The sequence below is a fragment of the Zootoca vivipara genome, chromosome 6 (genome assembly GCF_965207765.1).
Source record: "Zootoca vivipara chromosome 6, rZooViv2.hap1.1, whole genome shotgun sequence".
In the NCBI taxonomy this organism is placed as follows: domain Eukaryota; kingdom Metazoa; phylum Chordata; class Lepidosauria; order Squamata; family Lacertidae; genus Zootoca; species Zootoca vivipara.
The window spans coordinates 11,615,880-11,628,985 of NC_142589.1; the positions used below are offsets into that span (position 1 = coordinate 11,615,880).

Below are 13,106 nucleotides of genomic sequence, written 5' to 3' on the forward strand. Positions count from 1 at the left end.
GGAACCTCACCAAAATGCTGGAGAGGATGCACCTCCACAGGCACATACCTCCACATGTGGTGGGAATGCCCTAAAATCCAACTCTTTCTGGACATCAACCATACAAGAAATACGCAAAATAACTAAGCAAGTATTAGAAGTCACCCCAGAACTGGCCCTACTAAGCATCTTCCAAGACAATAATGCCCACTCACAACACAAAGAGCTCATAACCCACCGACTCTCAGCAGCCAGAAACATCATGGTCAGACACTGGAGGGATTTGCCAGGAGTAAGCATAGACCAATGGTATCAAATAGTACGGGGAACAGCCTTATTAGAAAAACTAACCACCAAATCGAAACTGACATGGGGACCCGATATGGTTACCCTTTATCACATACACAGCCCAACAAGACAACAACAAGAACCCACCAACAGCATTCAAATCAATCTGGCTAACCTGATCCAAAAACACACACCCCACTCACACACAAAAAACAAAGCTCACCACAGCCAATCAAAGACAAACAACCACATCCTAGGCCAACCCCAATCTCTCTCACCAGCAAAGGAATACAAGTGAATAGTAAAGAGAACCCACACAAGCGACGTTGACACAAACACTAAGTAGAATAGATGCATTGCCACCCCACCCCATCCACCCACCACTCCCCCATCACCTCTTTCTCCCTCTTCCCCCCTTTTCTTCCTAATGTAACACTAATGTCTCAACAAATGAAACTTATCTGTAGAAAATGTAACTTGAAAAAAGAGACATCACACATACTTTTGCAAACCAAGAAATCTTTAAACCAAGAGAAGCAGGGGGTTGCCTCCTTACTGGGATTCCTTCAGACTTGTGGGAGGCTGTAGTAATTGAAGGGATTTATTTATCATGATACACCTGCGATTCTCTTGAGGCACACGCACGCACGCTGGGGAATCCAAAACCAAAGAAAGCCGAAAGTAAGCTAATTTGTACGCTCCAGACCCGCAGGCTCCCCATGGGGAGGGGGAAAGCTTTAATTACTTATGAATGCATTGATCTGCTGCTATTTCAGGAGCATCTAATGACCTGGGAAGAGAGAGAGAAAGAAAGAAAGATGTATCCTAGACAGAAGCTCTTCATCTATCACCTTACTGGGTGATCACAGAAGAGAACACAGTCAGAGGCTGACTGGGACTGAGATCTGAGAATGGCCACCTATGCCCATCGCAGAACATCACCTAACTTTCAGTGGAAGTTCAGAGGTTTCTTACCAAGTGAAGGGTTGAAGGAGAGGATGACAAAGAGAAGGGTGGGGAATGCCACAGACTGAATGGGGCTTCCCAGATCCTGGGACTCTCCATGGCCACACTCTCTTCCAACAGGCCACAGCTCTTGCTGGTTCTGCTTCTCAGCCTCCTTTTGGTCTGCCTGGAATGTATCCTTGAACTCTGATAATGCCCCTTGCTTGCTTGGATAGTGTCAGGCTCCAGGGAATCTGATCCCTCCCACAGTAGGTGGCCAAGAAGTAGATGAACAAGAAGAGTTCTTACCAAGTCTTTTATTCGATATTCACAGAGAGAGACATAGAAATGCCACCTCTCTTAGATAATGGCGTTGCTCCAAGTAAAGCCCCACCCCTCCGTCTCTCCTATTATACGTCATCCCTACGTTGGCTGATCAGTGCTTTCTGCCTCTGAGCTTTGTGTTCTCCTACTTTCAATGCCCACCGAGTTCTGGGAGAGGTGGGGTCTGGCATGCTTTCTAAAGATATTGAGTCTGTCATCTCTCTCTCCCCTGGTGCTTCTTCTTCTTCCCGTTTCTCTCCCAATATTTCCAAGTTTCTTCTCTCTGCAGCCTCTGAGCTGTGACCTCCTGCAAACCACTGTTGTGAATCTATACTGTCTCCCTCTTCTCTGAAGAAGTGTGCATGCACATGAAAGCTCATACCTATGACAAACTTAGTTGGTCTCTAAGGTGCTACTGGAAGGAATTATTTTATATTTTGTTTTGACTACGTCAGACCAACACGGCTACCTACCTGTAACTAACTCCCTCTGGCCCCACCCACCTCTGGAATATTGCCCACATAAGGCTGCCCAGAAGGGAATGCGGCCCTCAACATATTTTTTTTAAAGTTTCCCTACCCCAGCATAAGGAACAGACTAAAGAGCCATCCTCTTGTTCAGTCTCCTCCCCCTAACTTTCACATGTTATTAAGGCTATCTTAAGGACTAGAAACTTCTGGGGTCTTAACAGGCACTTTCACATACTGAAGCCTACCTTAAAGAGTAGAAGCTTTTAATTCCAATCCAAGGTTGGCAGGGTGTTTTCACCCAGACTTGCTTTTCCACCCTTCTACCAGGTGAGAAAGAGTACATCCCTCCACCAATGGTTCTTCCTTTTAGACTTTTCCCAGATCTTCCCACTTCCAAATTTCATTACCAACTCAGTTGGAAAGGATACATCTTGCCCTCTTTCTGTTTTCACCACCTTTAAGAAGTGATTCCTCCAGAGCTGGAAAAAGCCACCAGTTCACATCACTGTTCGGGATGTCTTAGATTCCATCTGTCAACGCTTCATTTGTCACGCTGTCTAATTAAATCCCAATTATCCCTCCAGTGAATTGTTGAGCTTCAACTTCAGCTGAAGCCTTAAATAAATTATCATCTTTATTAAGCATTTAAACTCTAAATAAAGTCAACAGAAGCCAAACAGTGCTGATACATCTCCCCCAGTAAACCAGTGCCCAGCTGAGCGACAATGAAAGCTTCCTTCCTTTATTTTAAATTTCCCAAGGATGCCAGCTTCCCATATTCAACCTTCAAAATATCAGAAACAACCAGAGCTTCCACTCAAATCCACCCACCCAGAATTCTGACAAAAACAGAAAAAAGAGGAAGAAATGGTGGGTGTTCACGGATGTCCAGAATGGGAATCAATTCAGTGAATTATCATCGGTAGTCGCTGTTGTTTTCAGTCTGAAAATGATGTGTAATTGATTATGTCCCTCCATGCCCAGTTTGCATTGTGTTTCCTATGCATTCAAATGAATGCAGTAGAATAATGTAAACAGACAAAGTACATTATGCCATTTCAGCACAATGGACAGCGGGATGAACAATGTCACTTTGGGTGGAGGAGGAACTGCAGCAGCATGAAAACAGGGCTGTGAGTGGCAGATACAGGGCAGAAGGGGAAAGCAATGCCTTCTTGCCTTGCTGACTCTTCTCCTACAAATAATTTTCATGTAAAACAGCCTTGCCCAAGAGATCTGTAACACTGGCTTCTGGTTTCTCCCGCAGACCGAGAAGGAGCGCGGGGCGTTCTCTGGAGAGAAGTCCTGAGCTTTGAAAAGGCAAAAAAGAGGTTCTGTGCCTTCTTGCCTTGCTGACTCTTCTCCTACAAATAATTTTCATTTAAAACAGCCTTGCCCAAGAGATCTCTAACACTGGCTTGCCCAGCCTGATGCCTCATCCCTGGCAGCTGGCCATCCTGCCTGGGGCTGATGGAAGATGGAGCCCAACAAAGCATCCAGTTTAGTCTGCAGCATGGAATCTGTGCATGGAATGCCACCGCAAGGTGAAGGTGAATGGAACTGTCTTGTTGTTTTCGGGATCCATTTCTTTTCAATAAAGTTTTCCTTAATGGGGAAAGGAGGAGGGGTGGCCTTGGCAAGATGGTGGCGCCTGTGGCACCCTTGATTACTGGGTGCTGCTTCCTAAGGACTGTCTCTCAACACCCTGCTCTCTTGCTAACTGGGTGGGGTGAAGACACCACTCTGCAGAAAGCTTACACTTTGGGGCAGCTGAGAAAGCAGCCAGGGGCACTTGAATGGGTGCTAATTCGAAAGCCTTGTTAATTTTCAATAGACCTTTAGAACATTATGAGTTTCTGATCAAAGCCGAGGAACTGGTAAGGAACAACAAAAAGTTGTACAATGCCTGCAGAGCTGTAAAGGCTACAGAATCAGTCCAAAGGACATATTTTATCAAAGCTGCAAACTCTGCAGTTCAATGGAAAACTGCAACCTGAAGCCAGTCCCATGGGATAGTGAAAATGCAATCCAACCAGCAATTCATGTTTTGCTAGATAGGCACATGATAGGAACCGAAGCTCACAGTTTCCCTGTAAACTTGCTAGAGAGGACTCTATAAGAAACACTCCCCTTGTGCCCTGATAGGGGAGGGCATCACTATATTTTCTCCTACCTGCCTGGGCACACTCTTATTCTCTTCCTCTTCCTTTCCCCCTTCAGCCAACCATGTGAGAAAATCTGCTAAATCTGAGCGCCAAGCACACTCCATTTTTAAGCTAGACTTAAGTATACCTTTGTAACTGAATTGCCATTTTAAGCCTTCCTGAAAAAAAGCTGCTGCGTCTGTTACTCTTCAACAAGTATTCCGAGTAAATGTTATTTTTACCTTTTACAGGACTATTTTGCATGTGATTGTTATTTTAAGGGGGAGAAAGGGGGGAAATACCAGGAGAATCCAGCCTGCCTTAAAGCATCCTGGATTACTTAAAGGCTAAAACTAGCCCAAGCTTCCTTTGAAGCTGCAAAGGGATGGAACTCTGAGGTAGGAAGGGCAATATCTAATAAGTATAGCCTCTCCTAGCATCTATTCACATCCTTACCCTTCCGTCCACCCAACGCATTCTCCGCAGCAGCTGCGTCCTCCTGTACCACCATGTCAGCGAAGGTTCAGCTGAAGAAGTTTCTGAAATGAAGAAAGAGCAAGGTAACAGAGAGTGGACTTTTGCATGGAAGAGCTGTTGAGTCTTGTGTAGTTCTTCTACTTAAAACCCAATTCCCGAGCTCCAAATCAACCTCACTCTCTCTCACACACATACTACCTTCCCTTTTGTCTCTGTATCAGAGGATTTCAGTTCTTCCTCCTCCTCCTCCCTGCATATTTCCTCCCCCCCCTTCCCCTTCTCATAAAGTTTAATTATCTTCTGAGATTCAATGAATAATTATAAATCTTTTCAAGATGCAATCACGGGCACTTGCCTGGTTCATTAACAGTAGAGAATCAATTGAAATCTGCGTAATCCTTTCCCCTGGGTTGGTTGGTTGTTCATAGCCTCTGAGCCCTGGTAGCTTTGTTAACACCAGAGGTAGGGAGCTTGTGCATTTTGGGGTGCTCCACAGACATCCACAGTGCCACAATTTAAGAAGGATATTGACAAGCTGGAACATGTGCAGAAGTGGGTGACCAAGGTGATCAAGGGGACTGGAAGCCAAGCCTTATGAGGAATGGTTGAGGTCGTTGGGTATCTTTAGCCTGGTAAAGAGAAGACTGAGAGGGAGCAGGATTTTTCCCTGGATCCGGGAAATCTAAGTAACCACTAGCCAATTGCTAATCTCTCCCTCTTGGGCAACATTCTTGGGTGGGTGGTCCAAGTGCTCTTGGAGGAAACTAATTTTCTAGATCCATTTCAATCAGGCTTTAGGCCTTGTTTGGGCACAGAAACTGCTCTGGTCACCCTTTGTGATATCCTCTGAAGGGATAGAGACAGGAAAAGTATCCCTGTTGGTTCTCTTCAACCTCTCAGTGGCTTTCAATACCATTGACCATGGTATCCTTTCGGAGCAGCTGTCTGAGTTAGGAGTGGGTGGCACTGCTTTGCGGTGCTTCCAGTCTTACTTGGATGGATGTTTCCAGACACCGTGGAAACTTCAATGTGGGGTTCCTCAGGGTTCAATTTTATCCCCTATACTGTTTAACCTCTACGTGAAACCACCGAGTGGGATTATCTGGAGGTTTGGAGTACATTGTTAGCAATATGCTGATGACACACAACTCTACCACTCCTTTACATCTGCAGATGTGGCTGTGGATGTGCTAGACCAGGCATCCCCAAACTGCGGCCCTCCAGATGTTTTGGCCTACAACGCCCATGATCCCTAGCTAACAGGACCAGTGGTCGGGGAAGATGGGAATTGTAGTCCAAAACATCTGGAGGGCCGAAGTTTGGGGATGCCTGTGCTAGACCATTGTCTTGCCTTGGTAATGGGCTGGATGAGAGCCAAAAACTGAAGCTCAGTCCAGGCAAGACTGAGGCACTGTTAGTGTGTGGTTCCCTAGACTGGATGGATTGCAGGTTGCCTGCTTTTGATGGAGCTACACTCCCTCTGAAGGAGCGTGTAACGATCCAGTCGGCGGGCGTCAGGACCAGAGGCAAGATGGTGGTGTAGAAGCAGGAACAGGTGCAGGGCTGAGGGTCCAACAGCAGGCAGTTGCAGGGTCAAGGAGCAAGGCGTCGACAAGGCAAAGGTCCAAGGGTCGAGGAGCAAGGCGTCGGCAAGGCAAGGGTCCAAGGAGCAAGAGGCCAGAGGCAACCAGGCAGGGATAGCGTTGCTGTGGCAAAGAGCTGAAGAGAAATGCTGAGCTTTTATCCCTCCCAGCTCCTGCCACCAGGTGCAGTGAGGTATCAAGTGGCCTCACCTGAGTGGCCACTCCTTGCTTCTCCAGTACAAGCTGAGGCCTCACCTGAGTGGCCACTCCTGGCTTCTCCAGCACAAGCTGAGGCAGGCCCCAGTCCTGCAAAGCACTACAGGCCCCAGAGCCTGACTCCTGCCCATACTCCTGACAGAGCGGCTATGCAGCATGGGGATAATTCTGGATCCTTTGCTGTTGCTTGAGGCTCTGGTGGCCTTAGTGGTGTGGAATACCTCCCATTAGCTCCAGCTGGTGGCCCAGCTGCACCCCTGCTGGGACAGGGCTAGCTTCTGCCCTCTATGCTCTGGTAACCTCTACGTTAGATTACTGTAACACGTTATAAATGGGGATGCCTCTGCAGACGGTTCAGAATTCCGTGGCCAGGTTGCAAGACAGTAGAATGCTCTCCCCAGGGACATTTGGCTGGCACCTTGATTATGCACCTTTAAGTGCCAGGCGACAACAATCCTCTTCAACCAGGATTTTTGCTAACTAACATCCTATATCCTTTTAAATGTGTTTCTGGGAGTGGGGGTTATTGTTTGTTTGTTGTTCTTGTTTTTATTAAGTGTGTGTGTTTTATCTTGTATTTTTATGCTGTGAACCACCCTGGGATCTATGGCTGAAGGGTGGCATATTATTATTATTATTATTATTATTATTATTATTATTATTAAGTGCTAAGAGGCAATGGGGTACAGGGGGTGCTGGACATGTAAATGATAATTAGATCTTGAGAAGCTGGCATCACTGAATCAAGTTCATTGCCGCCTTCTGTCTCTCTCAGCCTCCTGTACCCTATCAAAATAAGGGGAGTTCTCCTAGTACAGCAGAAGATGGCAAGTAGCTGAACCCCTCTGGCTCTATGGTCTTTCTCAAGACCACAGAGTAGTGCCCTTCCCTCCTGCCATCTCCGTCACACTTTCCTGGGGCCTCGCTTTCCTCACCATGACCTTTCTAATTGCAAATTCCTAACCTTTCACCTTCAATTACTGCAGCACTTTTTTCCCCATGCAGATTTTTTTAAAAAAGGGGCCGATTCCTCCCCCTCCCCACTATTTTTTTTCTAAAGGTTAAAAGACAAAAGATAAGAGGGTGGGAGGGAAGAAATAGAGAGTCGGAAATTAACCGAGTCAAAGTTTGCCATTCTTGGCAATCCCCGGAGAGCTTTGTGCCGGCGATGACATTTCCGTACAATTGACATTTCCGCGGCACCAGCAATCTGAGCCACCGTTTGCCTGAGAGATAAGAGAGAGATATAAAGAGTCAGACACCCGTGAAAATGCCTGCTCAGATGCTTCTTCTGATGGAACGCACGACTTTCACAACCACCTGTTGCAGCTTTGCCATAGGTAGCAGCTTCCCCGTGACACCTGCTGCAAGACTGATCCACAGTGCAGAGTGAGGAATGATAGAGTTGGAAGGAACCCCCATCTAGTCCAACCCTGCAATGCAAGAGTCACAGCTGAAGAATCCAAGACCATTCAACTGCTGCTTAAAAATCTCCAAGGAAGGAGCCCACCACCTTCCGAGATAGTCCGCTCCACTGTTAAATGGCTGTTGCCATCAGAAGGTCCTTCCTGGTGGTTAGTTGGGATGGCCTTGCTTGTCATTTGAATCCGCTGGTATGGGACCTTGCCTCTGGAGCAGCAGAAAGCAAACTTGCTCCAACTTCCATGTGACAGCACTTCAGATAGTTGAAGATGGCTATCACATCCCCTCTCAGTCTTCTCTTCTTCTGGGAATTTAACTGGAGCTCACTGTTGCCTGATGTCATGACACCCCCCCCCGAGTCCAGCAGTGACCTTGCCTATCTAACTGGCCCTTGGGACTTTCCCTGGGCACAGCCCTCACTGGCTTTGCTCAGCATCCTCCCTGAGTGCATTTGCCTGGCTGGAATATGCCTGGTGCTTCTGGGCTGCAGAGTTACCTGCTACAGAGCCAGACCAGGTTCCCAGTTTTGAATCTCGTGCTAGTGATCAGGGGAATGATGACGGGGTTTCTGAACTAGATCCCACACCATGACAGACCCATGGAAGCCAGGACCCTCAAGGGGTCAACCTATTATTTATTTATTTCCTGCCCTTCACTCTAATGTCCCGGGGTGGGTTGCAACATTAGAACGCGATATTAAAAGTTGAAAGCAACTTACAATCACAAAAATAAGGTGGGTCCTAAAGAGCTGCATCTTCCAGAAGCTGAATAATTAAAGGTACCAGGCACACCTCTGTGTTCCACAATTTGGTGACTGCCACAGAGAAGGCTCTCTCCCAGGATGCCTCTCTCAGAACCTCTGAGGGTGGAGGAACTACCAATAGGGTCCCCTCTGCCGATCTCAGCACCCAGGAGGGTCTGTAGGGAAGGAGGCGGTCTTTCACATATGTAGGGTCTTAGTTGTTTAGGGCTTCAAACACTAACACAAGTGTCTTGAATTGGGCCCAGAAATGAACTGGCTATCAGTGTGTGTGTGTGTGTACACGCATGCGCGCGCGCACACACACACACACACACACACAGAGAGAGAGAGAGAGAGAGAGAGAGAGAGAGAGAGAGAGAGAGCTTGGGCTGGAAACCATATTACCGTGTTGGCCTGAATATAAGAATATAAACCTCCCCAAATTCTGACCGTGAAAAGTTAAACTGTGGCTTATAAATCGTGACCTTATGGTATGCAGCCAGGCGCGTGGGCCAAACAGCGCCAGGAGGGTGGCAAAGCGGGGCCCGCCCCACGCCCCCATGCATGGTACCCTGTCCTCTCCCCCAAGGCCAGGAAGGGAGAGAGCAAGGAAGGGGAAAGGCCACCAGCAACACAGCATTCCCCCCCCCCCGCCAGTATGCAGCCCAGAGCAGCAAGGAATGGAGTGGCTTATATTCGGGGGGGGGGTTTCCCCTCCAATTTTAAAGGTGTGGCTTATATCTGGGTGTGGCTTATATTTGGGCCAATACGGCACCAGAGATCACCAACTAGGACAGAGCAGGCAACCACATTGCTAAGGCTCCAATTTTAAACTTTAAAAACCTCTTAAGGGAAGGAAACCCAGCTCTTGGCTTGTCCCCAATTGCCAGCCAATGAAGCCACTTCCAATCAACATAAATTTAAATAAATTAGATCATGTACAACCTCAACTCTCCACTCCCTCTGGGTCAACAATGGGGGGTGGTGGCTTAACTCCTTGGTAAACCCTGTCCCGTCCCTGCCTCCAGTTTGTGATGAGGTGGAAACGACTCTGGCAGCTATTAAATTAAAATCTCACCAACCACAGAGGGAAGGATAATGGGGGGGGGGGAATTGATGTTGACAGTGGTAATTATCCAGGAGACCCCAGCTAGCCTCGTAAAACCTACGCGTCTCTGTGCAAAAAGCCCTACGAAAGAGTGGAGGCAAGACAACAGCATCCTCCTTTATATCTTTCAAGCATAAAGGAAAAAATAAGAAGAACTTGTGAATAGTAAGTTGCCAGCCAGCAGAAATCCTCCGGGGAAAGCTGGTCTATTAGGGCAAAGGGGGCACTGCTCCACCAACCTGAGGCCTTTGCTGGAACCACTTGTTTACTTGGAGCTGTCTGTGGTGCTGAAATCACCAGCTTGCTTTGATGCCTCTGATCTCATGCGTACTCAGTGCAGGCAGGTTCAGAACAGTGCTCAGGAGCCTTCGCACAAAGCCGCCAAGCATTCTTTCCTTCTGAAGACACGGCAGCCTCCGAGTATTATTTATTTATGAATTTATTTCAGCAATCCATATGCAGCACCGAAGAGTCCAAGCTGTGAACCGTAATATTGGGCGTGGGGTGGGGGTGGAAGTGCATGGCTGATTAAAAAAAAACCGATCAAAATGAATCCTAAAAACAGAAAGTGTCCTTAAAATACCTATTCAAATAGAAAGTGCTTGAAGTTCAACAGGGAAAGTGCCTTGCTTGATCCAAGCCAGGAGGGAGTTATACTGTCTCAGGCCCACAACAATGAATGCATGGCTCTTGGTGGAGAACAAGCCATGCAACATTTTGCACCAGCTGGAGATTCTGGGCCAGGCCCAACGGCAGCCCCAACATAGAGTGCATTGACGTAACCAAGCCTTGAGGTTCCTAATGCATGAATCACCACAGCCATGTGGTTACATCTCAACAGTGATTTTGACCCATCTTCTTAAATACCTTTCCTTTGATTGCCAATCAGCAGAGGGTTGCCATCGGCGATGACTTCTTCCTCTTGTTGTTGTCCATACAGTGAAATATGCTTGCATTGTATGCCCGTCTCATTCGGCGCCACCATTTCTTGAACCTGTTTCACAAGAAAAGGCTTCTGCAATTGAGAGAAACTGTTGTATAATACCCCACATCCATGTCCTCCCCCCACACACACTTCTTGTGCTGCATCATCTTAACCTTGACGCTTTCTTTCTTCGCAGTAGCCTCACCCTGCCTCTTCAGGCTTGCCTCTGTGATCTCGGCCCATCACAAATTGCTGGCCCCAACACCCCAGGCACCGTGGGCGACAGACACTTCCCAGAGAGTGACAGGAAGCCCGAGTCAGCAGAACGGCAGCCCGTCGCCATGGAAACCCGAGCCCCCTTTTCCCTAACATCTTTGCCGTTTTCAGGAAGGCAGCCAGATCCTTGCCGAGAACGGAAGGGGGGGCACCTCCTTGCAAGGGGGCTTATGGCAGGATTGTTTTTGGCTTGTTTTGTTTTGTTTTTAGCACCCAGCCATTGCAGTCTGAGCCAATTATGAGCTCTGGCAAAAGGGAATGGGGCCACAGCATGGTTTGAGTTGGTGACGTCAAGGCTATATTCCCCAGCAGAAAAGCTTGATCACCAAAAAGAGCTTGGAACTTCTGTTCCAGGAGAACCAGCGTCTCATTAGTTTTTCATATTTCATGTGTTTGGCATCCCTTAGCGAGAGAACATTGCTAGAATATGCTCCCTGCTAAACCGCTGCTTCTTCTTTTTGCAATCCTTCCTTCTGCCCTTCCTCTGCATCCGTGTTTTATTGTCCCATTCACATATCCTTGGCTGTGTGGCTCAGTGGTTCCCAATGTGGGCAGAGCGTGTGGGATTACCTAGGGGGGTGCGAAGAGGCAAGGGAGCAGCAGGGGGGCCTGGAGGGATAAACAACCATCAGACTTTGAAAAACTGGCATTCACCCATTTAGTTGAATTAGTAAAACTAAATGGTTTTAATTGGACTTTGAATAAATGTGCAATTAATTGTTGCCGTTTTGAATGTTAATGTGCCATTATCCTCCTTGGTGGGTCATGCAAACCACTATTCTGAATGGTGCTTTTTATAAGGTAGGGGGCACAACACATGCAGATCAACATTGCACTTTATTTGTGAGACCAGCAAGCTTCCCATAAGGGCAGCGCTGAAGCTGTTGCAGACAGCAAGGGAACTGTTCAGCAGAGGCACACAAAAGGAGGAAGACCTTTCATTGCCTACAGACAGCCACCCAGTCTTAAACAACTCCTCACCCACAATAATACAACCACCAGACTTAACATGGACACTGGTTCTAGAGCCAGCAATAAACCCAGATGCCAACTTTGCTGCCACATACACCCGGACAACACCATTACTGGCCCCAACAACATCCAACATACCATCTCAGGACTATTTAATTGCTCATCTTCTAACATTGTGTATGCCATCAAATGCCAACAGTGCCCTTCAGCTCTCTATATTGGACAAACAGGCCAAAGCCTACGCCAAAGGATAAATGGACATAAATCTGACGACATCAGGAACCACAAGACCGAGAAACCAGTAGGCGACCACTTCAATCTCCCAGGACATTCTATACAAGATCTCAAAGCAGCTGTTTTATTACAGAAAAATTTCAGAAACAGACTGGAAAGAGAAGTTGCTGAATTGGAACTCATTACCAAGCTTAAAACCATGGAACCAACTGGGATGAACAAAGACATTGGATTCTTATCTCATTATGCATGATCAAGCTTTCTTTAGCGCCTTAGCACTTGCTTTTTCCCCGCAGGACCAATTGCAGTCATCAGCAGTCGTTAACAGCCATCAACAGGTTTACCACTCCTACCAGCCCATCACCCATTCCCACCCCACCCCCCACCCTCTGTATATACATAAGGGTCTGGCTCTTCTGTTTCAAGTGTATCTGACGAAGTGTGCATGCACACGAAAGCTCATACCATAATAAAAACTTAGTTGGTCTTTAAGGTTCTACTGAAGGATTTTTTTTTATTTTGAAAGGAGGAGGTGATGCTTCAGCAAGAGCTAACCCCCCCCCCAACTGAGAGTCTTTATCTCTGGATTTGCTGCCCTGCCCCTTCCAAGCAAATCATGCATCCCCCACCTGGAGCACTTGAGGAAACTTGCTTCCTCCTCACAAATAGGGCCAAGGGATGGGATGTTTGAGCAGCTGGATGGTCACTGCAAGACAGGGACATAGGAACCTGCCTGTACTGGTCCACCTAGTTCAGTATAAATCTAAACAGTGCCAAATCCAAGCATTGCTGCTTCTTGTTAATGGAAGCTGACATTGATTGCTTTCCCCCACTTTACATACATATGTAAAATATAGGATTACATCCAACTCAGTCCGACTCTAAGCAGGCCCACTGAAATTGATGGGCATAATTTGGTCAGTTTCATTCACTTCAGCAGGTCAATTCTGCATTAGCCGCTAACCACAGTATCGTAGTTAGACAAAGTGATTATCTCTTTG

At 47.2% G+C, this 13,106-nt stretch overlaps 1 pseudogene; it reads left to right on the plus strand.

Annotated features, from left to right (window-relative positions):
* Positions 1-3,091: 3,091 nt before the first annotated feature.
* LOC148685249 (eukaryotic translation initiation factor 1-like) overlaps positions 3,092-13,106 on the plus strand; it is a 38,890-nt pseudogene continuing 28,875 nt past the window's right edge.